Raw genomic sequence first — 26,615 nt, 5'->3', positions numbered from 1 at the left:
CTTCCCTTGCTCCTTAGTCTCCCTGGAGCTGGTGGTCTTCACAGCCCATGTAAGTGTGGCAAGCGAGGCTTGGCCTCTCAAAATTCTTTTTCTTTATCGCAGCCTCCGCTGCCCACCATAGGTTTGAGCATCTCTACTCAGCTTTGCTTTCAGGTTCATTCAGGATGCTTCAGGCAAGCCCGAAACAGGGATGTCTGTGTATAAACCTGAAGGAGAATTTGCGGCAGTTGGCAATGGCCCCCTGCCAGCCCTGGTTGCTGCCAGAGGGAGAGGCTTGGGTCCCACCACAGGACAAATTCTGCTGGTCACAACTGTCAGAGCCACCCAACATGGAAAGTTTCCTTTGGATGCACCCAAAGGATTTGGCTGAGTCTAGGGCACCACCACTGCTGCTGATGTGAGCAGCAGGGAGGTCACGGGGACATGCTGGAAGGTGTGCTGGGCTGTGGCGCCTCACAGTAACTCTGCAGGGCGTGGCCTCCGGGCCTGGTGGGGCTGCGCTGAGTATATCTTGGATTCTTGGTGCAGGTCCTGGGCTCAGAACACCATGGGGGCTGGGGATACAGAAGCCAAGGAGACCCCAACCGTGGCACCATTAGGATTGACTTTGTCGTTCTAGATGGAGGCCTCCCAAGGCTGGCCCTCTCCAAAAGCAGGGATTTCTTGCTTTGTTTATGTTGGTGGAGAAGCTGCAGTTTGCTGAGGGGAGAGGGGGTTCTTTTCCCTCTCCAGACAAGGAAGGGGGCTGGCAGACATGGACTTACTTATTGGAAGAAATACAAATCACTGGAAAGGTAAATATGTTGGTAAGTATATCATCATCTGAAAACACAGGGTTGCCACAAACCTTCGATTTGTAAAAGACACAGTATTGCAAATCACAATAAAAATAAAGCGCAATAAAATGAGCTATGCCTGTACAAAGAAAGAAAATGACATACCATGAAAACACAGAACCAAGGAAAAGTGGTGCATTAGTTTCTACAAGTGTATAACAAATTATCGCAAACTTAGTGGCTTAAAGCAAAACAAATTTATTGTATCACAGTGTCTGTGGGTCAGGAGTCCAGATATGGATTAGCTGAATCCTGTGCTCAGGTACTTAATAAACTGAAATAAAAGTGCCTTCCAAGGCTACAGTCTCATCTGAGTTTTGGGATTCTCTTCCAAGCTCACTAGCTGTTGATAGAATTGTTTCTTGTGGTTGTAGGACTGAGACTCTCAGCTCCTAGCGGCCACTCACCATTTCCTGCCACATGGCATTCTCGACAACATGGCAGTTTACTTCCTTCAAAGCCAATGGCAGAGCATCTTCTGCTGCTTCTTTTCTTCCTTTTTAAGGGCTTACCTGATTAGCTCAGACCTACCCAGGATAACTATCCTCTTGATTAACTCAAAATCAACTAACTGAGAACTTTAGTTACATCCGCAGAATTCCTTCACCTTTGCCATACAACATAAAACCTAATCCCATCATATTTGCTGGTCAACTCTGGGGTAGGACATTACTCAAGGGTGTGAGTCATTAGGGGTCATCTTCAAATTCTTCTTACCACAGATGAAATGAGCATGGTAATCTCAAAGTAGATTTCTGAAGAAAATTACTTGGAATAAACAGGAATATTGATAAAGGATTAATTCAGCAAGAGTACATGGTAATCCTACATTTATGTGCATCGAAGAACAAAAGCAAAATAAACATGTGCACCTAAGAAGCGAAAATTGATAGAACTATAAAGAAAAATAGAGAAATCCAGTTTTCTTTGGAGACTTCACCACTCCTCACACAGTAATCAATAGAACAAGTAAACAGAAAATTAAGACATAAAATTGAACACCATGAACCAAATGGATATAACTGACATTTCTCCACCAAGAGCACAATACACATTTTTTTCAAGTGTGCATAGAACATTCACAAGATATTCCATATTCTTGCCCATAAAACACATTTAAAAGAATAGAAATCATACATGGTATGTTCTCTAACCACAATAAACTTATTAGAAATTAATAATAGAAAGATATCTAGAATAACTCCAAATAATTTGAAATTAAATAATAGTCTTCCAAATAATCTATAGACCAAAGGGGAAATTCCAAGGGAAACTAGGAAATAGTTTTAGTTAAAATGAAAATGCAACATATTAGGGGAGAGCAAAAGCTACTTTTGTATTTTATATTCTCTCTAATTGAAGTCCTGATTCACATTCTCCAAATATTGCTTTACATTGATATCAGAACTAGACTGGCTTCCCTTGTTTTTGTTATCAAAATTTTGATACCTAAATTGGGTTATCCAGGTATGCATTCTACCTTTCAAAACAAAGCTGAGGCAACCTTTATTTATTTTGGAATCTGTTACATACTAGGCTTTCATAAATACTTTGAACTTTGTACCATATGCAGATGTTTCAGTATGATTATTTTATTCTTAGAGCACAAAGTTTCTTTTCATAAATATCATAGAATCTTATCAGTTAGGAAACTGAAATCTAAGGACATGCGCCAATTAGGAATATAGCTGAGACTAGAGAGAAACAATTGTTCAGATTCCCTATATGTCATCTTTCCATTGGATTATCTTAATCCGCTTTTAAACCAAAGAATAATTTCACATGGCTCAAAACATCATCTGAAATTTTTCTTTGTTTATGTAGTAAATTCAATGGCCAATTGGTAACTCTTTCCATAACTGATTCTTCTATTGTCTCCTACCACCCTTATTCTCCCTAACTCACTATTCCTTATATGAGATGCCAGATTCAGAGAAAGACAATTCATTTAAAATTCCCCACAGAGAAAATAACTCTAAAATGACTAACATATTTTCATATTTAAAAGCTTCACTTCCTTGATTTCCCTTTCCAATCTTTGTATTAATTCTTCATGACTCTTCTCTAACTTTTTTAAGAAGACCACATCCACCACCATCATCATCCTCTTTTATTATCACCATTTTTCCTAATCCTTATTGAAGTTTTATTAAATATATGCAAAGTTCTAATGCTTGACCTGCATTATCTAATTTAATTGTCATAAAAACCTCAAGTGACAGAGAACACTGAAATTTCACTCATTCTTCTAGGCTGGATCAGAGTTAGTGAGACTCTCTGGAGAGATGAACTCAATTTCTAGTTTGTTTGTTTTTTTTTCAAAAAAATAAAAACGCTTCTAAGTCAGAGTAAACATAGCTCCATATCTACAAATTGCCCTGAAGGAAGCACCCATCTTCCTGACAAATCTTTTATTTTTGAATGTTTGTTCTCATTACAGACATCCATTTGTTTCATTTTCAAGAGAAGAAAGATGAAATTAGTGTATTTATCCTTTTCTTCTATTATTTCTTTTTCATTTGGAAATCTCCTAAAGTCAACAGACACACAAAGGAAGGTCTATAATTCCAGAAAGCCAGCACCAACATGGCACCATGGAGATGTGGCTGCAGAATCAGACATCTGGGCATGGGATAAACACCAGAAGAACCATACTAGAGTCAAGAAGTACTAAACGTGGCAGTTGTACCTCAATTCCCAGTTACTGGTGAGACTTTGGAAATTGGTCTTTGGAGGAGTTCCATTTTGCTGCCTCTAGAGGCTGCTTGGCTAATGGCTTTCACAATGTTTGTGGGCCTATTGGTTGTCAAGGCTATCTTAAGTCTGGCAGGAGGGAGATGGAAATAGTATAAGCTAAAACGTAAGAAAGCTTGCTTTTCTTATTGATATTTATCCATTTTTCTTGAAAAAATACTACCTGTTGCATATTTTTGTTTAATTTCCAGAGTTCCGAAAATTTTTTTTTTTTTTTTTTGATATTGACAATTATTTTTTAAGTGCTCTCATTGCTTTTACAGTGAAAATTTTCATGGATCTTTCAATTTTCAGAGTAATCTCTTCCATTCCTACTGACATCTTTTCTTTTTTGTTATTATGAACATAGCTCCTGTGAAATTCCTTTGTATGTCTTTTTTTAAATATATTTTTACTTATCTTCAATAAATATTGAGGTTAGTATTGGGTGGGTAGGTGTTTATTCAACTTTAATGATTTTCCAAACTGATAGTGTACATGTCTTTCACCTTTTTGGTTATATATATTCATAGGTCTTTTATTCATTTGGATTGTAAATGGAATTGTTTTTTTAACTTCTTTTACATGTTTTTTATTGCTGGTGTATAAGAAACAGAACTGATTTTTGTATGTTGATATGAATTTGATGAATAAATATTTGATGGATAAATAATTAGCTCTAGTAGTTTTGGGGTGGATTCTTTAGTATTTTCTATATGTAGGATCATTTTATCTAAATAGAGATAGTTTTACTTCTTCCTTTCTAATTTAGATACACTTTATTTATTTTTGTCCTTGCCTAATTACTTTGGCTAGGACTTATTGTAAAATATTGAATAGCAGTGGTAAATGCATCCTTGTCTTGTATTTGATTTTAGGGGAAACATTTTCAACACTGAGTATGAGTTGAGCTGTGGGATTTTGGTCAATGCCCTTTATCATGTCTTTTGGGTTCCTGTACTCAATTCCAATGTGTGTGTTGGGTGGGGGGTGGGCAGTGGCTTCCCCCATCTCGGAAACTAGCAAGGTGCTGAGAATTCAACTAAATTCTGACACTATCTATCTCGAGACAGCATCAGATTCCACAGGTTAAGGACTCAGTCTTATAAGACTGCCTCCACCCACACACTCCAGACACGTCACAAGCCCAGGTGCTTCTGATGGAATGGCTACAGACTGGAAGTTCCAAAGACCCTCTCCTTGGATTTCAGATGCCAGTGGCAAGTCCAGGTCGTTACTTGTACTTCTGATCAACTATCAATCAGAGGTTCTCATGACCCCCTTTTGGGGTTCAGTTAATTTGTTACAGTGGCTCACAGAACTCAGAGAAACATTTTAGAATGTTTAGAAACTATATCAGGACTTCCCTGGTGGCACAGTGGTTAAGAATCTGCCTGCCAATGCAGGGAACACAGGTTCGATCCCTCGTCTGGGAAGATCCCACATGCCGCGGAACAACTAAGCCCGTGCACCACAACTACTGAGCCTGTGCTCTAGAGCCCACGAGCCACAACTACTGAGCCCACGTGCTACAACTACTGAAGCCCGCATGCCTAGAGCCTGTGCTCTGCAACAAGACAAGCCACCGCAATAAGAAGCCCGTGCACCACAATGAAGAGTAGCCCTCACTCGCCACAACTAGAGAAAGCCCATGTGCAGCAATGAAGACCCAATGCAGCCAAAAATAAATAATAAATAAATAAATAAATTTATTAAAAAAAAAAAAGAACGTGGTTTCAAGTCCCAATCTGGATTTTGAAAAAAAAAAGAAAGAAAGAAAAAAAGAAACTAGATCACCAGTTTATTATAAAAGGATATAATACAGGAACAGCCAGATGGAAGAGCTGCATAGGGCAAGGCATGTGGAATGGGGCACAGAGCTCCTATACCATCTTGGAACATGCCATTCTCCTCAGATCTCTATAGATTCATCCACCTGGAAGCTCTCTGAACCCAGTCCTTCTGGGTTTTTATGGAGGCTTCACAGAGTAACTCATTGGTCATTGGTGACTGAGTCAACCTCCAGCCCCTCTTCCCTCCCCAGAGGTTGAGGGGTGGGACAGCAAGTTCTAACCCTCCAATCATTTGGTCTGGTAGGCTCCACTGCCAACCACCCTCATCCTTAGGTGCTTTCTAAAAGTCACCTCATTAGCATAACAAAAGATTCCTTTGTGACTCTCACCACTGAGTAAATTCCAAGGGTTTTAGGAGCTCTGTGCCAGAAACAGAGACTAAGACCAAATGTATATATTTCTTAGAATATATTACAATATCATATCATGTTAAGGAATTTCCTTTCTAGTCCTAGATTTCTGAGTGTTTTTGTCATGAAATGGTGTTGAATTTAAATGCTTTTTCTACATTATTTATATAATCATGTATTTTTATATTCCTTCATTCTATTAATATGGTACATTAAATTGATTAAATTTCTTGTGTTGAATCGCCCTATATTGCTGGGATAAATCTTACTTGCCCATTACATATAATCTTTTTAATGTGCTGTTGATTTGGTTTGTTAATATTTGTTGAGGATTTTTGTGTCCATATTGATAAGGGATACTGGTCTATAGCTTTTTTGTGTAGTATATTTGTCTTTGGTTTCAGGCAAATATTAGCCTCATAGAATGCGTTAAGAATTGGTCTCTCCTTTCATATTTTTTGGAAGTATTTGAGTAGGACTTAGTGTTACTTCTTTTTAAAATATTTGGTAGAATTCACCAGAGAAGCCATCTGGTCCTGAACTTTTCTATGTTGGGAGCTTTTGCTTATGAATTCAATCTCTTTATTTGTTATAAGTCTGTTCATATGTTCTGTATATTCTTGAGTAAGTTTTTATAATTTTTGTGTTTCTAGGAATTTGTTCATTTTATCCATATTATCTAATTTGTTGACAATTGTTTTTAGTAGTCTCTTATAAATCTTTTAATTTTTATCCAATCAGCTGTAATGTAATATCCTCACTTTTATTCACTTCTGAATTTAGTTATTTGTATCTTTTCTCTTTTTCTTAGTCGATCTAGCTAAAGTTTTGTCAATTTTGTTGATTTTTTCAAAGAAACAGCTCTTGGTTTCATTAATTCTATTGTTTTTCTATTTTTATTTAATTTACTTCCTCTCTTATCTTTATCTTCTTCCTCCCACAGGGAACAGAACTACCAGATACTTATCAGATGTTGAATTTAACAGAAAGGAGATTTCAAAGTAGCCATTCTAAATATGTTCACAGAACTAAAGGAAAGCATTATTAAAGAGTAAATGAAGGTATGATGACAGTGTCATAACAAATGGAGAATATCAATAAAGAGATGGAAAATCTAAAAAAGAACTGAATGTAAATTTTGGACTTGGAAAGTACAATAACTCAAAAAAAATTGACTAGAGGGACTCAGCATTAGAATTGAACTGATAAAAGAATTAATAAACTTGATAGAGATTATCCAGCCCATAGAACAGAGGGAAAAAAGAGTGAAAACAAATGAATGGACCCTCAGAGAACTGTAGGGCACCATTAGTTATACCAGTATACATTTAATGGAATTAACAGAAGGAGAGGAGAGAGAGAAAGGAAAAGAAAAAAATATTCAAGAAATGTGACAGACAAGTTCTTAAATTATTTAAAATAAATAACCAATACATCCTGGAAACTCAATAGACCCCAAGTAGGATAAAGGAAAGAGACTCATAAAATGACACATCAAGTAAACATGTTGAAAGTCAAAGACAGGGGAAAAACTTGAAAGCAGCAAGAGAAAAAGAATAAGTCACTTACAAGCAAGTCCCAATAAAATTAACAGTTGACGTCTCAGAAGAAACAATGGTGTTCAAAAGTAGTTGAAAATTGGCACCAATCTTTACTTACTTACATTTCTTTCAGAACATTACAAGAAAATAAAGTTTACATTTAAAATTTTCTTGACTGTATTTTCACACTTCCCAGCTCCTAGGAGAGCTTCCTACTCTCCATCCACATATTCCACTTTACCAAAAACTTTCTATGAAAACCCAGTCTACCTGCCTCTTGTCCTTTTGTTCCTTCCCCCTTTTGATTTTCACCTCTTTAATGTTGTGTAGCTGTACCTATTCCAAAACTCAACTGACAAAAAAAATGAGAACTCTCTTTAGGATAGAGGATAACATTGAACTAAGCAGGTAAATATTAAATTATTTTTACTAAGATGGGTTGGACTGTGGGAGTACAAGGACCACTGAAGAGAAGTACAGGTTAATCTGTGGGGCCTGACTAATTCAGGGGTTATGTGGGTCTTCACTTTGGAAGAGATGTTTGAACCAACATCTGAAGGATGACTAACATTAGCTGAGTGAAGAATTGAAAAATACATTTCAAGAGGATTATTGGCACAAATACCCTGAGGTAGGAATGAAAATGATGCAATGGAAAAGCAGAAAAAGAGAGCTTTGTTGATTGAAAAGCAATGAGTAAAGTTTAAAATAGCTGAGGTAGCATTTGTGGTATAGACAGGGACCAGAGGTGTTAGACTTTGTAATCCATAGTAAGCAATGTTTTTCTCTATATTCCTTTCTATAGCTGACATTCAGTGACTCTAACTCCTTCATCATGAATGACTAACCTACTCTCATTGACCTACATGGACAGGATCCATTGAAGTGCAATATCTTAATTCAGAAGGTTCCAAAGGAATGTGGTTTTATTATTTTTAAGCATAGACAGAAATTGGAAATGTTCACATAGTGCTTCCTCCAAGTCCTAGAGAGATGTTTAACGGGGTGGATGAGGCTCATCAGTAATTAATAGTTACGTTTGCATATAATTAGTCCTTGGATGCCTTATAAACCAATTCTATTTAGAAAACTTCAAAGTTGTGTTTATACTTTTCAATATATAATTTTTTTTTTCAGAAAAGAAAGCATTTCTGTTAAATTTCAAATACGGGAAAGAGTTAAAGAGGTTTAACTAACATCATTTGTCTCATCTAGAAGGCTCTAAGTACATATGCAGGATCTCCTAGAGGAGAATCAGTTTTGATTCCAGATTAGTGATTGAGGAAGCCTCCCTTCCTGAGGTCAAACAAATAAACAAACATAGAATTTCCTTCACCTGATTTAAACAAGCCTTGTACATCTGCTGCATCCATCACCCAGCATTTGTATTTTCTCTGCTTTGGAAATCTTCTCTGTCCTGATTTTATCTCATGTTACACACTGGGAATGAGGAAAGGGAATGGGGAAGGAGGAGGTATAAGAAAAATTATTGTGCTGGTTGCTCAAACTTGCTCCCCAAGCAAAAGGCCATATATATTATGTGATTGTGTAAGGGGAGAGGGTCTGTTTTATTGAGCATATGTGTGTGAGGTTTTGTGGACATAAGTATGTTGAGTTTGAGTACTTTTATATTTTTGGTGATTTTTGCATTTGATTCAGTGTGAGAGTTGTGAATATATGTGATATCTATCTATAGATATATAGATATTTAAAAATGCATTCATAAAACAGTAAAGTAAGATTGTTCTGGTCTATATATTGCCAGTCCTTTTTCTTTGACTGTCTGCCTGAGAGAAGCTTATGAAATGGAGACTAAATCACTTGTGTTTGAAATGTCTGCCTACCGCTACTTATTTCCTGTTTTTTAATTGTTACTGATCAACCTGTTAGTCAGTCAGCAACATTCATTGATTTTACTGTGCTGAGAAGGAAGAGGTGCTAAATATGGAAACCTTGACTTCAGAGAAATAGCAGGAATCAAATTGCTAAATATAGTCTGCCCTCTTGAGTAAACAAATAAAGGCAATCTTTTTAAGAACACTCAAAAATGAAAGGGTGAAGTTCTTGCAGAGAGGGATTATAATTCCTTTTTTCTAAATCCCATTTTGTGGGCTATTATATGTCAAGAAGGTTGTTTGTTAGTTGGTTGGCTTTCATTTTGAGCCATTGGACAGCCCATAAACTCCCATTCTCTATTCTTTTTTTCTCATCACTGAATACTGTAGGATATGACATTAGTGAACTGTTCCTTTCCTATTTGGCAGTCTCGGTTATACAGAGAGATTAAAAAAAAAAGCATAAGAAGGGGAGAAGGAAGGAAGGAAAAGGTGAACTTCAGGAAGAAAGGCACTGGAGTATGTACAGTCTGAAAAGATAAGAGCACGGAAGTAGGAAACCAGAGGTCTAGATTCTAGTAATTACTTGGCAAATTCAATATATGCAATTATATCCTCTAACCCTTCTGTTAGTAGAATGAAGTGTTTATCCTCAGTTTTCAAAATGTATTCTGTGGAAGTACCTCACAGGTCACCTCAGCAGATAAGAGGGAGGATTTTTATCTATTTCACGGTAGGAATTTGATTGGGAAAAGACTCTGTCCCTAATATTTGAAAATCCTTGATAAAGTGCTCTTTCAGACTCTGTCTGGTTTCAAAACACTCATGATTGAGCGTTCTAGGAAGGCTTGACCTGTCACGGCGTGGCTTCTGGAAACCAGAAGGGATACTCTTATTTCATCACAGTCTGGTTTCTTGAAAATGACAGATTCCGCTTATAGTCTCCAGGAATTCAGAAAGAAAAAGATATTTTTAAAAGACCACAGAAAAAATATTTGAAAGATTTTGGTGATTTCAAATGAGGCATAATACTCACAAAGTCTCATTGGTAAGATCAGTTAAACTGCCACCCTTTCTGACTCTCCTAGTACCTAGATTCTTTTTTTTACATCAGATTCCATTCCATAGTCAATAATATGATCACTGCTTTGCATATATTTCAACTTCTTCGTCCCTCTCTCTAGAGTTATTCTATTCTTGTATTAAAATCACTGTTCTTGGGGCTTCCCTGGTGGCGCAGTGGTTGAGAATCTGCCTGCCAATGCAGGGGACACGCGTTCGAGCCCTGGTCTGGGAAGATCCCACATGCCACGAAGCAACTAGGCCCGTGAGCCACAATTACTGAGCCTGCGCGTCTGGAGCCTGTGCCCCGCAACGGGAGGGGCCGCGATGGTGAGAGGCCCGCGCACCGCGATGAAGAGTGGCCCCCGCTTGCCACAACTAGAGAAAGCACTCGCGCAGAAACGAAGACCCAACACAGCCAAAAATAAATAAATAAACAAAATAAACAATGCCTTAAAAAAAAAAATTCTTTAAAAAAAAAAAAAAAATCACTGTTCTTCTGAAATATAACTCCTCCCCTACTCAGGGAGAGTAGCTAAATGTGGCTGGAGAAAAACATTTTAACATATTTTAATATGTTTAACCACTCAGGTTAAAATATTACCACAAATGTCAAACACGCCTTTTATTGCTCAGCAGTCAAACTACGTTTCCCTAGTCCATTCACTTTTTTAACTTATTTTTTTATTGACATATAGTTGCTGTACTATATTATATAAGTTACAATTGTACATACTGATTCACAATTTTTAATGGTTATACTCCATTTATAATTACTTAAAAATATTGGCTATATTCCACGTGTTGTACAATATATCCTTGTATCTTAATTTATACCTAATAGTTTGTACCTCTTAACCCCCTATTCCTATATTGCTCCTCCCTTCTTCCCTTTCCCCACTGGTAACCACTTGTTTGTTCGCTATATCTGTGAGTCTGCTTCTTTTTTGTTTTATTCACTAATTTGTTGTATCTTTTAGATTCTACATATAAGTGATATCAGAATGTATTCATTCATTTTATTACTTGCCCAGAGGGTTATTTCACACATTCCTTTCTCTCTTCGAACTCCATTCCCACTCTGCTTTCTACTTCACTAGGAAGTCATCAGAGTAGAACTTCCCCAAATTTCCCCTTTCACAACTACTCACATGCTAACATTTGTGTCCATACACTTGGCCATCTATTATGACATAGGGATTATTCATGCTCCTATTTTAATGCCAACGCCTGCATATCTGAACTATGTATTACCCTTTCATCTATTCAAGATGCACTAACACTTTTTTCATGTCACTGAATGACATTAGCCATTCCATAAGACTAGGAAGATAAGCAAAGGGTTACCAGAGCTCAGGATCTTTAGCTGTCTGGTGTGAGCTAAAACCATGACAGAGGCTGCCCAGCTATAGCTGGGACTGTAGAAGAAGGGACTATTAGGCTAGGTGCCCCAGAAAGCAGAAGGATGTAGAAGGAGAAACATTGAAATTCTCTCCGCCTCCAAAATTCCATTGTTTCACGATGGGCAAATCCACACAAAACCCAGAAGGCCAGGAGGCTTGAGAAACGCAGTTCCCTGTAATTCATAGTAAAACTAATAGGAGCAGAGAGTAAGTATGCAGGTGACTTGCACTCACTGTCTTCTAAGTGTTCCAGATGATGCAATTGGTTTACAATCTCTCTACCCCCACAAGATCAAAGGTCCACAGGGGCAAGGATTTCTTTCCACTTTACTCACTGGGATATCCCTAGCACTTAGAAATGTGCCTGCCACATAGTAGATGCTAAACATGTTTGCTGAATTAGTGAATAAGGCAGAATACGAGGGTGGAGAAATGGATTTGCTTCTTAATCTCACTGTCAACTACAAATTGGCACTTGCCATCTACCTCTACAAGGATTAAATCATGAGCTGCTGCAGCTGCTTATCTTCAACACCCCCTGAAAGGAGTTCAGGGTGGAGATCAGAAAGGAGGCACTCTGTGCTCTGGAAAAAACTGGTGGAACAGGTCTTCAGATAGTTAGATATTTTCAGGAGACAACTTTATGAGCCCAATTCTTGCATCGCCTCATATCTAGAAAAGCACTAAAATCCTTCATGCTTCAAGCAGACGAAATCCTTCACCTGCTCCTCATGACTAGCGGTAACCTTCACGAGACTAGCAGAAACCTTCTGCAAAAAATATGTGCTTGATTGCATGTACTCCCTCTTCACCAAAATCACATATATACTGACCTTCCCTCCTACCTCTTTGGAGCAATTTCTCAGAGCTATCTGAAATGATGTCCCCCGGGCTACAGTCCTCACTTTGCCCCAAATAAAACAACCCACAATTCTCATGTTGTGCATTTTTTTTAGTTGGCATCACCATAAAACTGGTTAATCATTTTTATGAGTTAAACTTATCTACCCAAAGTAAAAAAAAAAAAAAAAAATTCACTAGAAATCACCCATAAGGATTTATTGTAGAATAGGTTATCAGAGTTAAAAAAAACTGAAGTTCGAAGTAGGTGGAATGCAGATGATGGAAGCATAACACAGCTGCCCTCCACAGACCACTTTTGAAGATATATAGAAGTGGTATTTTGTGGATTGGAGAAAGAAAGAAAGGGAAATACCTATTCAGGTGTCAGAGAGAGTTTCAGATGGGGAGGTATATGGAGTGAAGATAGAGAGAAAAAGAGATTTTCAAGCAGCTGTGCATTAAGGGATACAGTGATGAATAATAAGGGACTGAAGAATTTTAGGACATGTGACAGTGGACTAAGAATTAAGCCCTTTAACAGATTATCAGAGATGACAGTAAAAACAGAATAACCCTTAACTACCTGTTTCTCTGAACTACTTCTTCGAATTTGACAGTAACAAGACTGGGGCATGAGTGGCTCCTGGAGTAATACGGTTATAACTCACATAAATGTATGTCAGTTTTATTCACAAGATACGCACGTTGCATGGCACCAGGACTTAGTTCAGAAACTAGATCTTCCTGAGTATACCGTAGATTAATCAACATGGACTCTTCATATGAATCTGATTTGTTTGCATTAATTTATTCAGCACATATCTACTAAAGATCTGGCTCAGGCTGTACAAATGCTAGCATTACAACAGTGACATAATTCTTGCTCTCAAGAGGAAAGCAGGTGAGGATCTATGGGACCAAAAAAAAAAAAAAATAGAGGAAAAGTTTAATATTAGAAAGCACAGTATAAATTATAAAAAGCTACGTAATTATTCTTTTCTCATGTAGTAAGTTTCTAGTAGTAACCCTCATCTCCATCATATTTAGTACCTAATTACTACTATTTTCTTTATCATACAAATCAAAATTTTAGGGTTAATGTGGAAAGTGTTCTTTCAGGAGAAAAGGTGGCTTCTTGGCTCTGGTGGAGAAACAGCCTTTAAAACTCCTTATATACACCAAATAGCAGACTTTTTTCTTTCCTCTTTGATTCCTCTCAAGTCCTGAAATGTTTAATGTACATCCTTGAGCCTTCATTTATAAGTTTTGTGAGAATATAGTGATCAATTCCATGTTATTTCCTAAAATCCAGAGACTCAAGAATTTAAGTGCAATAAGAGACCTATTAATGCTCTTCTAAGAAGCTTCTAAAATAGAAAAAATAGCTTCAACTCGTTTCTCTTTCTGCTTTGCCTCCCTGCAGTAATTGGTGAAGGCATCTTCCCCCTCACTTAGCCATTGTCTTCCATTGCAATATTTTCTTGGAGTTCTTACTTTCCTCTCTGCCAGCTCCCAGACTGAGGACTCTCCAACTCCGTTTGCCTTTGAAATGTTAATTTCCCAGTATGTCCTACACCATTTTCCAGGATTCTGCTTTTGTCCACCCTCTTCCCTCTCTTCCATTCCCTCACCTCCTCTGTTCTCTTTCCCTTTCTCTTCTTTAATCTCCTCTACTCATTTAACTTTCTTATCTTCTCTTTTCTCCACCTCTCCCCTCCACACTTCCTCCCGTGAAATCTTACACACTCCTGCAATTTAAATATTGCTGTTATGTTGACAATGTTAAAATGGACATCACAAAACTCTCTCATGGCTCCAGACTCCTATTTCCTACTGCCAAAGAACAGCTCCACTCTGCTCCAGGCTGGTGTGCACTTTCCCAAGTACCTCCTTGACAGCCTCACTCCTGATTGTGTCATGCAGTTCTGTGAGGGCCAATAAGTAAGTGTAAGGACATAGATGCATAGAATTTGAGCTATCAGTCTTGACTCAGCCACTTGATTGCTGTGTGACTTTAAGGAAAACACCAAATCTATTCAAGTTTACTTCTTCTTATGTAAAATGGAGCTAATAATACCTACTTCATAATTTCATTATGAGGATTAAATATGATGACACACTTGTGAAAAAAAGGAGGTATTCTATCCATTGGGAGTCCATTAAAATGGATTATACATAATCCCATGCACGGTGGTGGTTCCAGATACTTCTTCCTGTCATCAGGGATTCTAGAAAAGTTGGCTGCCTGATTTTTCTGTTATATTTGGTTTTGCGATTCTGCTTTCAGGGAATAAATGAAGATGATATATTCACATTTATAGTTAAAAAAAAAAAAAAAGACCACAAATTCTTTGCATTAAATCCCATTAAAAGATAGATTTTCACATCTTTTGAACCTGGGCTGTGACTCTACTTTGACCAATAGAATGTGATGAAAGTGACATCGTGGGATTTCTGAGCTTAAACCTCATCGGGTCTTGTAACTCCCATCACTGCTCCTCAGAACGCTGAGTGGAGACCACATGCCGTCAAGAAGCCCTGAAGTCCGCGGAAATGTTCTAAATCTGAATGATGGTGATGGTTGCCCTACAAAATGACATTAGATACCATTGAATTTTACTCATAAACTTTATGATTTTTAAAATATTTCTCAATAAAGCTGTTAAAAAAAAAAAAAGATCACATGGAAAGAAAGGCCCAGGCCTCCCCAGTATCCCAGGTAAGCCCATTACCCAACTGACCACAAGTTGAATGCCACCAAATGAGTGACTTCAAGCCAAACCAGTCAACCCAAGAATTTTGAGACACTTTAAAATCAGAGTTATTTTAAGCATTAATAAATAATTCGTTATCCTTATTCTACTAATTTTTTAACCTATGTATGAACTCAGGTTATTTCCTTGAATTGCACCCCCCCTTATAGATCTACTAACATTGAAACTAGGTGCACACATGTATGTTACAGTCTTTACGGAAGGTTTGGAGAAATAAGGCAGTAAGTTCATATCAACAGAAACAACAGTAAAATATTAGATATTATTTTTCTTAAAATTCTTTCGCTTTATCACTCTTTCTCTCTTCTCTCTTCTCCCCTCTCTTGCCTCTTCTGTTCTCTCTCCTTCCAAATTTGTGTATTAGACACCCTTCTCTTATACAGTATGGTTTACTTTTTGGTTTCCTTATGTTCCATCACCTGAGATCTTAGTTTTATTACCAATAACCTGTCAAAATATTTTCCTAAGCAAAAGCAATTTCACCCTAAAGAGGCATTCCAAATCAAGCTATTGAAACTGTTCATTATCATAACACTGTATATATACATCATCTTGTCCAGTGACTGACACATATCGATTTGAATAAAGTTTATCCTTCTTCATGCATTCCACATCTTGTTTCACAATATGTCAATCTAGTAACTCAAATTAAGGCATTTGGAATCATGCTTGACCCTTTCCTACCTTTGCCCTTCTAACTCCAATCTCTTATCTCATTGTTTCCTTCTCAGAAAAATTTAAGAATGCATCTCCTTACCCACATCCCAGTACCAAAACTCTAGCTCAAACCCTCTTCATTTGTCACCAAGGCTAGCATAATATTACCCTAAATTTCCTTTCTTCCTCGAATTCATATTTCTTCTAAGCAATGCTCCAGGAAGGGGCTGTTAAATTATGCCACACAGGCCAAATTTGGCCAACCATCTGTTTTTGTAAAAAACAAACAAAAAAAACAAATAAGTTTTAGTGGAGCACAGCCATGTTCATGCATTCGTGTATTTTCTAAGGCTGCTTTTGAATCTTAATGGTGGAATTGAGCCCTCGGGACAAAGATAATATGGCCCACAAAGCCTCAGATATTTACTATCTGGCTCTCAGAAAAAGTTTGCAGACACCTATTCTAGAATCTACCACGAAAAGTTTTCCAAAACATAGAACATGCTGCATGATTCCATTATTGTTTTAAAAAGTCATATAGCTTAAACACATATGAAAAACTGGAAGAATATACATCGATATTTTTAATAGGCTTACATATGGATGGCAGAATTGTACTCATAAATTTCTATATCTTTGTATTTTGCATAACAGCATGGAATAATATTATATACAATGGAATGGGTAACATACCTCATAATAACAACAAAAAAAGATTTGAAAAGTATCTAAACCTACTTCCTTAAAATTTCCAATGACTATTTTTTATAAGAAAATGTCTTAATTCTTTGAAAAATGTAAAAGACCTTCATGATTTCTTCCATCTTCTCTTTCCAACTGCTCACGCTCACCTTGCCTGACACTCTTTCACAGACTCTAGCTTGGTGGATCTCAAATTTTAGTGTGCTTAACAACTGCTGAAAATTCAGGCACCCGAGTTCCCTTATTTAGTACATTTGGGGTAAGACTAGAAATATACATATTTTTAAGCATCTATGCTAGTGGTTCATGGATCACATTTTAACATGGTTTTAAACTATGTAATCAAATTCACCTAAGTTCAAATCCTGACTTCAGTATTCACTAGTTATCTGACTTTGGAAAAATAACTGAAACTCACTAAAGCACAACTTCATTTTCTGTGAAATTAGATACCAAAAGGACTTGCCTCACTAAGGTTTTTGTAAGGTTTAAAGGAGATGATTCAGGTCAAAGATTGAACACAGTGTCTGGCTCAGAGTAAATAGTTGATAAATGTTTTCTGTTTTCCTTTATACCTTCCTCATTATTATCAATGATATCATTATTTTAATTGCAAAACTCTTCTTCAGTATTATAAATTCCAGGCCATTCCCCATGTCACATACAGTCACACACACTCACCATGGCACATTATTCCCTTTTTTCATAATGTCCTTCTTCACTCTCAGCTCCATTTGTGTTCATTGGCTTAACTTCTACTCATCCTCTGGGTACCAATTCACATACTATCTTAGTGCATCCTTCCCTCAATCTCCCCTCACCAAAGGTAAAGCCATGTCTCCCTCTCTCACAGCTGTACCACCACAAGACCTTGTGTGCATGGCCACTCTAGTACTTCTCATATTAAATTTGTGTTCATTTTTCTGTGCCCAGAAGAGACTGTGACATCATTGAGAGCAGGCATCATGCCCATTTTATCATTGCATTATCATTATTTCTGTGACTGCTCCCTCCATTTATTCTGGGTCTCTGTGAGATAAACCTTGTATTAACCACGTGTTTCTGATGCTTTCACATCTAGGGCTTTGCTGACTCTGGAGAGACTGCCCCTCCCAGGGCGAGTCAGTTCCTATAGATAGTAAATGAATCACTGGAGAGCATGTCCTCCATAAGCAAACCAACCAATCTAGAGCTCAAACCCCCAACTTTATCAAGCTCTTATTACATTCACCCCAGGGCCAGGTACCAGACACCTAGAGACAACCCCTGTGCCCCAGAGTCTGCTGAAATTATTCAAACTGGCCAATCCCAAAACTGCTTACCCTGCCTTGTTGATTCCTTCCCAGGGAAACCACAATAAAGCCTCTTGCCTACATTTTCTGCTCACTCCTTCTGCCTTCTGACTGATCCTGGTGCTTCCTCATGTGGACCCGTGGCATGGCATTCCGCTTCCTCATGGAATTTGTGAATATAACAAGCTATTTTTTTAATGGTAGTTGTTTCCTGATCTGTTGGACTTGCTATACCTGAATAATAATAAAACCTATATTTTAAAACAAACCCCTTAATGGATTTTTAGAGTTACTTAAAGTCTTACTGTAGCCATATGTGTTTTTGTTTTTTTTCAAGAGATGAGAAAACTTCACATAGGCAGGATAAGTACCTTGTTCAAGGGCACATGACTGTTAGACAGTGGCCATAATTCAAATCCAAGTCTATTTTGTCTCCAAACCCTGAGTTCTCTACTCTGTATAGCCTCAAAGCCTTCCTCAATCAAAACTTCCCCCCTTCACAGGATTCACTAGGACAACGGTCAGTAAGGTATGTTGCCTGAGTGCTAATACACTGATTCGAAGCATCTAGGTCTTAATTTCATGTATGTATTTTCTTAATGTGGTCCACCATAATATCAACAAAATCTACTTCTTTGGTGGGGGGGTTCAGAGTTGGGGAAACATGAGAATTTTTACAAGGCCCATTGCAAAATGGCTTGCATATTTATAAATGAGTGCTAAAAAGGAGCACATTTTGAAATGAAGTTTGAAATGAATGTAAATTCATTTGGATAAAGCTCGAGATCAGTGTAGAAATCATTAAAGTAAAAGGCAATTTGATTCATTAGCTCTTAAGAAACCAGTTCTGTAAGTGATAAAAATTCAACATTGATTGAAATCTGTTTGGTGATAAACTCTAGGAATCTCTACCCACCAGCAGCTAAGACTATCAACATGAAGCCAGAGATTAGAAATAAGACCCTTTTCAGAGCAAGAGAACAGAAAAAAGAATCTCAAAAAAAGCTGGAAAAAGAGGACGCATGATGAGCACCGCAGGTGAGAGAAGCCCTGTAACGCAAAACTCCTGAACTGAGATTTCATTGACAGAGTACAAGCTTGTAGCTATGAGACCTCAGACAAGTAACTTCCTTTCTCTGAGTCTTACTTCCTCACCTGTAAAATGAGGTAGGATTCGTAAGTAGCTGCTCTCTCCAGTCCTACTTAAACTTGTCTTAACTTCTCTTTTTTTAAAAAATGCCACTAGGTGGCAGCAGGAATTAAATAATATCCTCTCTGCCTTCGTTTTCTGGTTTTCAGAAGGATTTTTTGCAAGAGTAGGAATCATTTTGGAGAATAATAATACCACCACCACCAACATACAATGTAAGACAGAACAATGTTTAAAGTGCACAATAATTAAACAACATGTAAAACAAATAAATTCTTATTCATTAAAATCAGCATATTGCTACCTAAGGAAAATGTCCAATGATGATAAAAATTTAACTGGCTTCTCCCTGAAATACATTGTCACAGTGTCTAAATTTTTATTATTTATCAATTAAATGTCTTCATTATATGGACTCCAGGCACATAAATACAATGACCTGCTTAATAATTCCATTTGGATGTCCAGTAAGAACCTCATAGAATTCAATTTCCCTCCCCAAAACCTGATTCTTCTCAAGCTTTGCAATGTCAGAAGACGAAAGCAAAATTTCCCTCTTTGCTCCCCACTCTACATTCAATCCATCAGAAATGCTTTGACTCTACCTCCAAAACACATTGTAAAAGTTTTCATTTATTTCCAGCTTCACTGCTACCATCTTTGTCCAAGCCACCGTTATCCCTCACATGGATGACTTCAAGAGCCACGCTACCTGCACTCTCTACTTTCCTTTTTGTCCCCCTACAGTCTGTGCTCCATATATTAACCAAAGTGATGGTTTAAAATATAAGATCTGTCATGCCACTCTCTTATTGAAAACCCTCTAAAAAATGATCAGTGCCCTTAAAATAAAATCCAAACTCTATAACATGATTTATGTACCTTCTCATAATTCACCAGTTGCTTGCTCCTTTTCCAATTTACACATTCACGCACTGTGCTCCAGAAATACCACACTTCTCCCACTGCTTCACACACAAATGCCAGTCACTCCTACCTGAGAGTTTTGGATTAGTTCTTCCTTCTGCCTAGAATGCTCTATCCCCTTTTGTACCCAGGGCTGGTACTACTCATCATTCAGATCTCAGGTCATCCAAGTCTTACCCATCCAGACCATCTAAAGTAACAATGGCCCTTCTTTATCACAGTAACCTAATTTGCTCCTGTCTCTGCACTTACCACTCTCTGAATGACCTTGTTTATCCATTTGTTTACTTACTGTTTTCTCTCACTAAAATAGGCCAGGGATATGTCAGTTATTAACCACGGTGCATATACTTCATGTCTGCAAGAACATCACAAATACTCCATAGAGATTTTAAACTGAGTAGATCAATGAATTATGGACAGGATTGGACCTTTAAGATTGAAAAGGAATACCAACACAGCAATGAGAAACAGGATCACTGTATCGATCTTTCGTCTTTGAATGCAGCCATTGACAATAACTTGTTTTTCTGGAAAAATCCTATTATCACAAGCAAGTAGCATTTTCAGTATTGAGTACATTCTTCTCTCTCAATAACCATTTAACAACAAAATCATGCCGTGTAGAATCTCTTAACAATGACAACAACAAGTAATATTTGAGTAGGTACCCTGGGCTAAGCTCTGGGCTAAACACTGCATTTATAGTGGATTAACTCTTAGAACACCCTTATGATTAGGTTACATCTTGTCATTTCCTTATATATTATAGTCAGTGGGTCAAATGAAAGTGAGGGTTGTTGCCAAACCTGCTCAGATTTTGTGCAGGAGCCAGGATCTCAGCTTTTGTGCTACAACCCCAGAGGCTGTCTGCTTAATTGCTTTGTTACCTTACTCCCTGTATTAGTTTCCTGTGGCTGCTATAACAAATGACCACAAACTTAGTGGCTTAAAATAATACAAATTTATTCTCTTACAGTTCTGGAAGTCAGAAGTCTGAAATCAATTTCACTGGGTTAAAGCCAAGATGTAGACAGAGCAGGTTCCTTCTGGAGGCTCTGAGGGAAGAATTTGTTTTCTTGCCTTTTTCAGCTTCCGGTGGTCACTTGTATCCTTTGGCTGTGACTCCAAAGTGCATCACTCCAATCTCTGCTTCCATCATCACATCATTTTTTCCTCTGACTCTGAGTCCTGCTGTGTCCCCTCTTAAATAGATCCTAGTGACTATATTGGGCCCACCCAGATACTCCGGGATAATATCCCCATCACAGGACCCTAACTTAATTACATCTGCAAAGTCTCTTTTGTCACATAAAGTAACTTTCACAGGTTCCAGGGATCAGGCTGTGGATATATTATGGGGGCTGTTGTTCAGCCTCCCACACTCCCAATGCTAGTTAGTGAAAGGAAGGAGATACCGGGCCTCCTCATTCACTATCCAAGTGACTTGTCTCCACACACCAGCCTCTCCCCATATGCAATTCAGGCTAAGGCTTCAGCAAAATTACCAAATACAGACATCATGAACCTTTTGTATCAACCACAAGACGCTGATGCTAAAATGTTTATGTTCTACTACATGTTGATAATAAAGATGCCTGCAAGGTACTTAGGACTATTTAAGCCTGCAAGGTATTAAATACAGATATTTAAGACTAAGTCCTAATGCACTCCCTTTCTACCTCTTATCTGTATCAGTCTGGGCTTCCTATTTAATAATCCCCTTGACATGCTTTGGATGATTTTTATTTAAAAGAGGAGCATACTTTTTACAAGGTTCAAAAACCCTTGCCTAATTCAGATATGACCTAAATGAATTACCTTGAAAGAGAATCAATGCTAGGTTTTATTAAACCCAGCTCCTAGAGGCTAAAGGAAATGAACAATGATATTGGCAAGCAGAAAATACCTTGTAAAGTGCTCAATAGCTTCTATAAATAAATTTGCAATTCACTTAGGATGTAAACAGTACAGAGCAAGCCTTGAATACATCAGCAGGGCTGTAAAATGATGCCTTTACCTTTCTTCCCTTCTGACCTCTCAGTTACAAAGGCTTCTCCAAAGAGGGCATGTGACGGAGCCTCTTCCCCAAATTGCTGCTCTCAGCATGTCTGGCAACACAGAGGTTTCATTGCAACTTTCACTTCGTCGTATTCCTGGAGGCAGAACACCTTTCTAAGTCCGAAGGGTTTCTCTAAGAGGAATGGTTTAAGCGTAGGACCATCTGCAATCAAGGTCAACCTGTCTCTTATGGCACATTTTTAAAAGCCACTATAACTGAGAGTTTCAATTCATTTTTCTTTTGCAAAGAGATGAAAATATAGGGTACCATTAGGAGAAATGGTCATTTTGCTATAAAGCAGCATTTCCAAATTGTTTTTGGCAGAATGTGAGATCATTTAGTAAGAAAAAACAGTTTTCTTTCAAAGCATTGTTGAGAAATGCTTTCTTCTATGTTCCCTTTCCGGAGATTGAAATAGCAGAGTAGGATAGTAAAGGCTCTGAGAAGTCCTGCAATAAGGAAATATCCTTCATTTTGTTTAACCCAGAAGTTTTGACCACTGACTCCACTATCTGCATATTGCTTATTCCCATCCTGTAGAACGATGCTCTGTGGCACACGCTTTGTGAAACACTGTTCTGAAGTGTTTTTGTAGGTGATGTGGTTCAAGTATCCCAGGAATGGTGATGAGAACAAAGTGATTCTTTCTAAAATAGATGGGAAATCCTAAAAATTCAGAAAGTAGAAGAGTTTTAAGAATAGAGCAAAACTAGCTCAGGTAAGGTTCTTAATGAGTAGCTTAGATGCTCTTTGAGGGCAAAGTAGTATTTCTTTGCCAATTTTTTAAATTCCTAAAATATATACCCTAATTCTGTTTAAACAAAGATTGGTGTTTACACCAGAACTCCTCAAATGTGCCATTTTACAATGACTTCAAGTTGTACCCAGCATGGGATCTCTGGCTGTCTATTGACTGTATTTTGATATTTGGTAGAAAGCGGGATATCCTCTGTTAAAATTATAGTTTATAAAGACTAAAAGCATAGTCTCTGGAATCAGACTCCTTGGGTTCAAATTCTAGTTCTCCCAGTTATTGCTAATGTGGCCTTAGACAAATCACCTAACTTGTTCATGCCTAAAACTTCCTTATTTATAGAGTTGGAACAGTAATAGAATATATGATTTAAAAACACAGGAAAAAATGTGTGCCTGACATAGTGGGAGTACTCAGGCAAAGGTTAAACATACCCTTTGCCCATGAAAGCTGGGTCCCTGCCCTAAACCCTGTGTAAAGACCTCACTGTCCCACCTTAAACTATTTTCCCTTCTCACAGGTCAGGGGGTCCACAGAGTCAAGGGAACATGCCCACCAAAAGCTTGCTTCCCTCACCTCTTAAACCACATTTTAGGTACCTGGAAACATAAAATTCCTTGTCCAAATGAGGTGATTGCTCAAGTGTATTTCATGGAACACTAGTCTCATGAAATACTCTTTAAAGGAGCTCCATGGCCATACAAATTTAGGGAACACTGTGCACTATGTCTACTTTCTTAGAACATGAACCAAATTCTATAAATAAGCTAGATTAACTTTATTGAATCCAATTTCCCTAAGTTTACTGGAATATAAAAAATTCCTTTCCCCTCCCCCTCCCCCAGTAGTAATGATAAATACCAGTGGAACTGAATGTGGAAAGTACTTTGAAAAAGGATAGTATGGTATAATGAATACAGACTTTGGAGTCTGACCCACTTAGACTGAATTTTTGGCTCCTGACTTTGTATGAAATACTTAACCTTTCTGCTTGACTTTGTATGAAATACTCAACCTTTCTGAGCCTTTAGTTTTTGTTGGAGTCTTTGAGACAGCTCATGGAAAATAGTATTCTTCTTTCCTGCCCAGGTTTTGAAGAAGTTGAAAAAGAATTAGATATAAATATGGAAGCCATAATATGACCTTTATTACTAACCGAAGTTAGGTTTTAGGACACGGCTGAAAGTTGGTTAAACCTGGGGGACTCGATAAACAGGGAGAAAGGAGGACCTGTGTCCATCATGTCCACATTTGTACCAATCAGACAGATCTTTCTATTTCTTGGGAGGCTAAAGGATGGAAGTGGTGGAGAGAAGTCAGAAGTGCTGCACTGGTGAAATTCTCTCTAACTAAAAGAAACATTCCCCTCCCAACAATGAAATCCCATCTCTAATAAATGTCCACACAAAAACCTGAACATGATGTTTATATCAGCTTTATTCATGATAGCCCCCAGCTAGAGGCATACCAAGATGTCTCTCTATAGATGAATGGATAAACAAATTGGGGGGGGGGTGCAGAGTCAAGATGGCAGACTAGGAGGGAGTGGAATTCGTGTCTCCACACAACTCGGGCCCCTACCAGGCAGCAGTGGGGGACCACGGACACCTAAGGGGACGGGAGAAACCCCCATCGACCGGGTAGGACATGGGGCTTGGGGGAAGTGAAGAGGGAGGAGAAGTGGAGGCGGGATGGGACTGAAGCCCCTGAGGGGCAGCTGGGGGAGGGGAAGGGATCCCATGCCTGAAGGGGGAAATTGGGGACCATTAGGAGGACAGAGGATCAAAAGGGAGCATGGCCAGTGTTTCCCCTGCTCACTTGGGCCCCCGAAACCTGCTGAGATCCCAGGTCTGATCCTCTGCCCACCGAGGCCCCCTCCAGCCACGCAGGTCCTGAGGGAGTGGGAGGGAGGGAAGGGGGAGCAAAAGTAAAGGCCAGACCTCCAAGACTGGCACCCCTGAGGGGTGGCTGGGGGAGGGGAGGAGTTCCTACACCCAGAGGGACCCACCCATGGTTAGGGGTCCAGTGGGGACGGGGGAGACCCTGGGTGGGGGAGGGGTGGAGGAATAGAGGGAACTTGGCCAGTGCTTTCCCTGTCCACTTAAGCACTGGGGAGCCTGTTGGGCTCTCAGGCCTAATCCTCTGCCCTCAACGCCTCCCTCCTGCCATGGAGAGCCCAAGCCTCACCCCTACACCCTCACCTAGGGCCCTACCTCCAAACTCCGGATCTCCACACTCTGGAGGCTCCCCTCAGGCCTTGCTGCCTCTCCCCTTCCCCACAGATCCTAAGCAGAGGTTCCACCCCACACACGAAAGTAGCCCCTGCCTAAGTTCCACCCCCCACCTAAACTCCTCCCCCCATTACCAAGACCTTTTTTCTTTTTCTTTTTTCTTCATTTAGCTTGGGGTTCTGTTTTACCTTGTTGTTGTTGATTCATTTATATTTTTATTTTTTCTAATAAATCTTTTATTTTTCTAATTTTATTTTTTTTTTATACTTTGTTATTGTTCTGCTCCTTTTGGCTTGTTCCCCCTCCCCCCCCCCCCTTTTTTTTCTTTTTTCTGTTGTGGTTTTGTTTTACCTTCTTGCAGTTGTTTCAATTATATTTTTATTTTTCCTAATGTATTTTTTATCTTTTTAATTTAATTTTATTTTTGTTCCTTGTTATTGTACTGCTCCCTTTTTTCTTTTTCTTTTTTTTTGCCACTCCATGCAGGTTGCAGCATCTTGTTGCCCAGGCCAGAGGTCAGGCCTGAGCTCCTGTGGTGGGAGTGCTGAGTCCAAACTGCTGGACTGAGAACCTCAGACCCCAGGGAATATTAATTGGAATGAGGCCTCCTGGAGGTCCAAGTCTTGGCACAAAGACCTGGCTCTACCCACTGCCTGCAAACTCCAGTGCTGGACACCTCAGGCCAAACAACCAGTAAGACAGGAATACAGACCCACCCACAAAAAAAAAAAAAAAAAAGAGATGACAAAAAAATATGTTACAGATGAAGCAGCAAGGTAAAAACCTACAAGACCAAATAAATGAAGAGGAAATAGGCAAACTACCTGAAAAAGAATTCAGAGTAATGATAGTAAAGATGATCCAAAATCTCAGAAATAGAAACGTTTAACAAGGACTTAGAAGAACTAAAGAGCAAACAAACAGTGATGAACAACACAATAACTGAAATTAAAAATATTCTATAAGGGATCATTAGCAGAATAACTAAGGCAGAAGAACAGATAAGTGAGCTGGAAGATAAAATGGTGGAAATAACTACCTCAGAGCAGAATAAAGAAAAATGAATGAAAAGAATTGAGGACAGTCTCAGAGACCTCTGGGACAACATGAAATACACCAACATTCGAATTATAGAGATCCCAGAAGAAGAAGAGAAAAAAAAGAGTCTGAGAAAATATTGGAAGAGATTATAGTTGAAAACTTCCCTAACATGGGAAAGGAAGCAGTCAATCAAGTCCAGGAAGCACAGAGAGTTCCATACAGGATAAACCCAAAGAAAAACATGCCAAGACATATTAATCAAACTATAAAAAATCAAAATCAAAGAAACAATATTAAAAGCAGCAAGGGAAAAGCAACAAATAATATACAAGGGAATCCCCATAAGATTAACAGCTGATCGTTCAGCAGAAACTCTGCAAGCCAGAAGTCAGGACATATTTAAAGTGATGAAAGAGAAAAAACCTACAACCAAGATTACTCTACCGAGCAAGGATCTCATTCAGATTTGACAGAGAAATCAAAACTTTACAGACAAGCAAAAGCTAAGAGAATTCAGCACCACCAAACCAGTTTTACAACAAATGCCAAAGGAACTTCTCTAAGCAGGA

Source organism: Balaenoptera borealis, assembly GCF_965194805.1.
Source record: "Balaenoptera borealis genome assembly, chromosome: 11".
In the NCBI taxonomy this organism is placed as follows: Eukaryota; Metazoa; Chordata; class Mammalia; order Artiodactyla; family Balaenopteridae; genus Balaenoptera; species Balaenoptera borealis.
The sequence above is the reverse complement of the archived record's forward strand: the minus strand, read 5'-3'. Positions refer to the sequence as shown.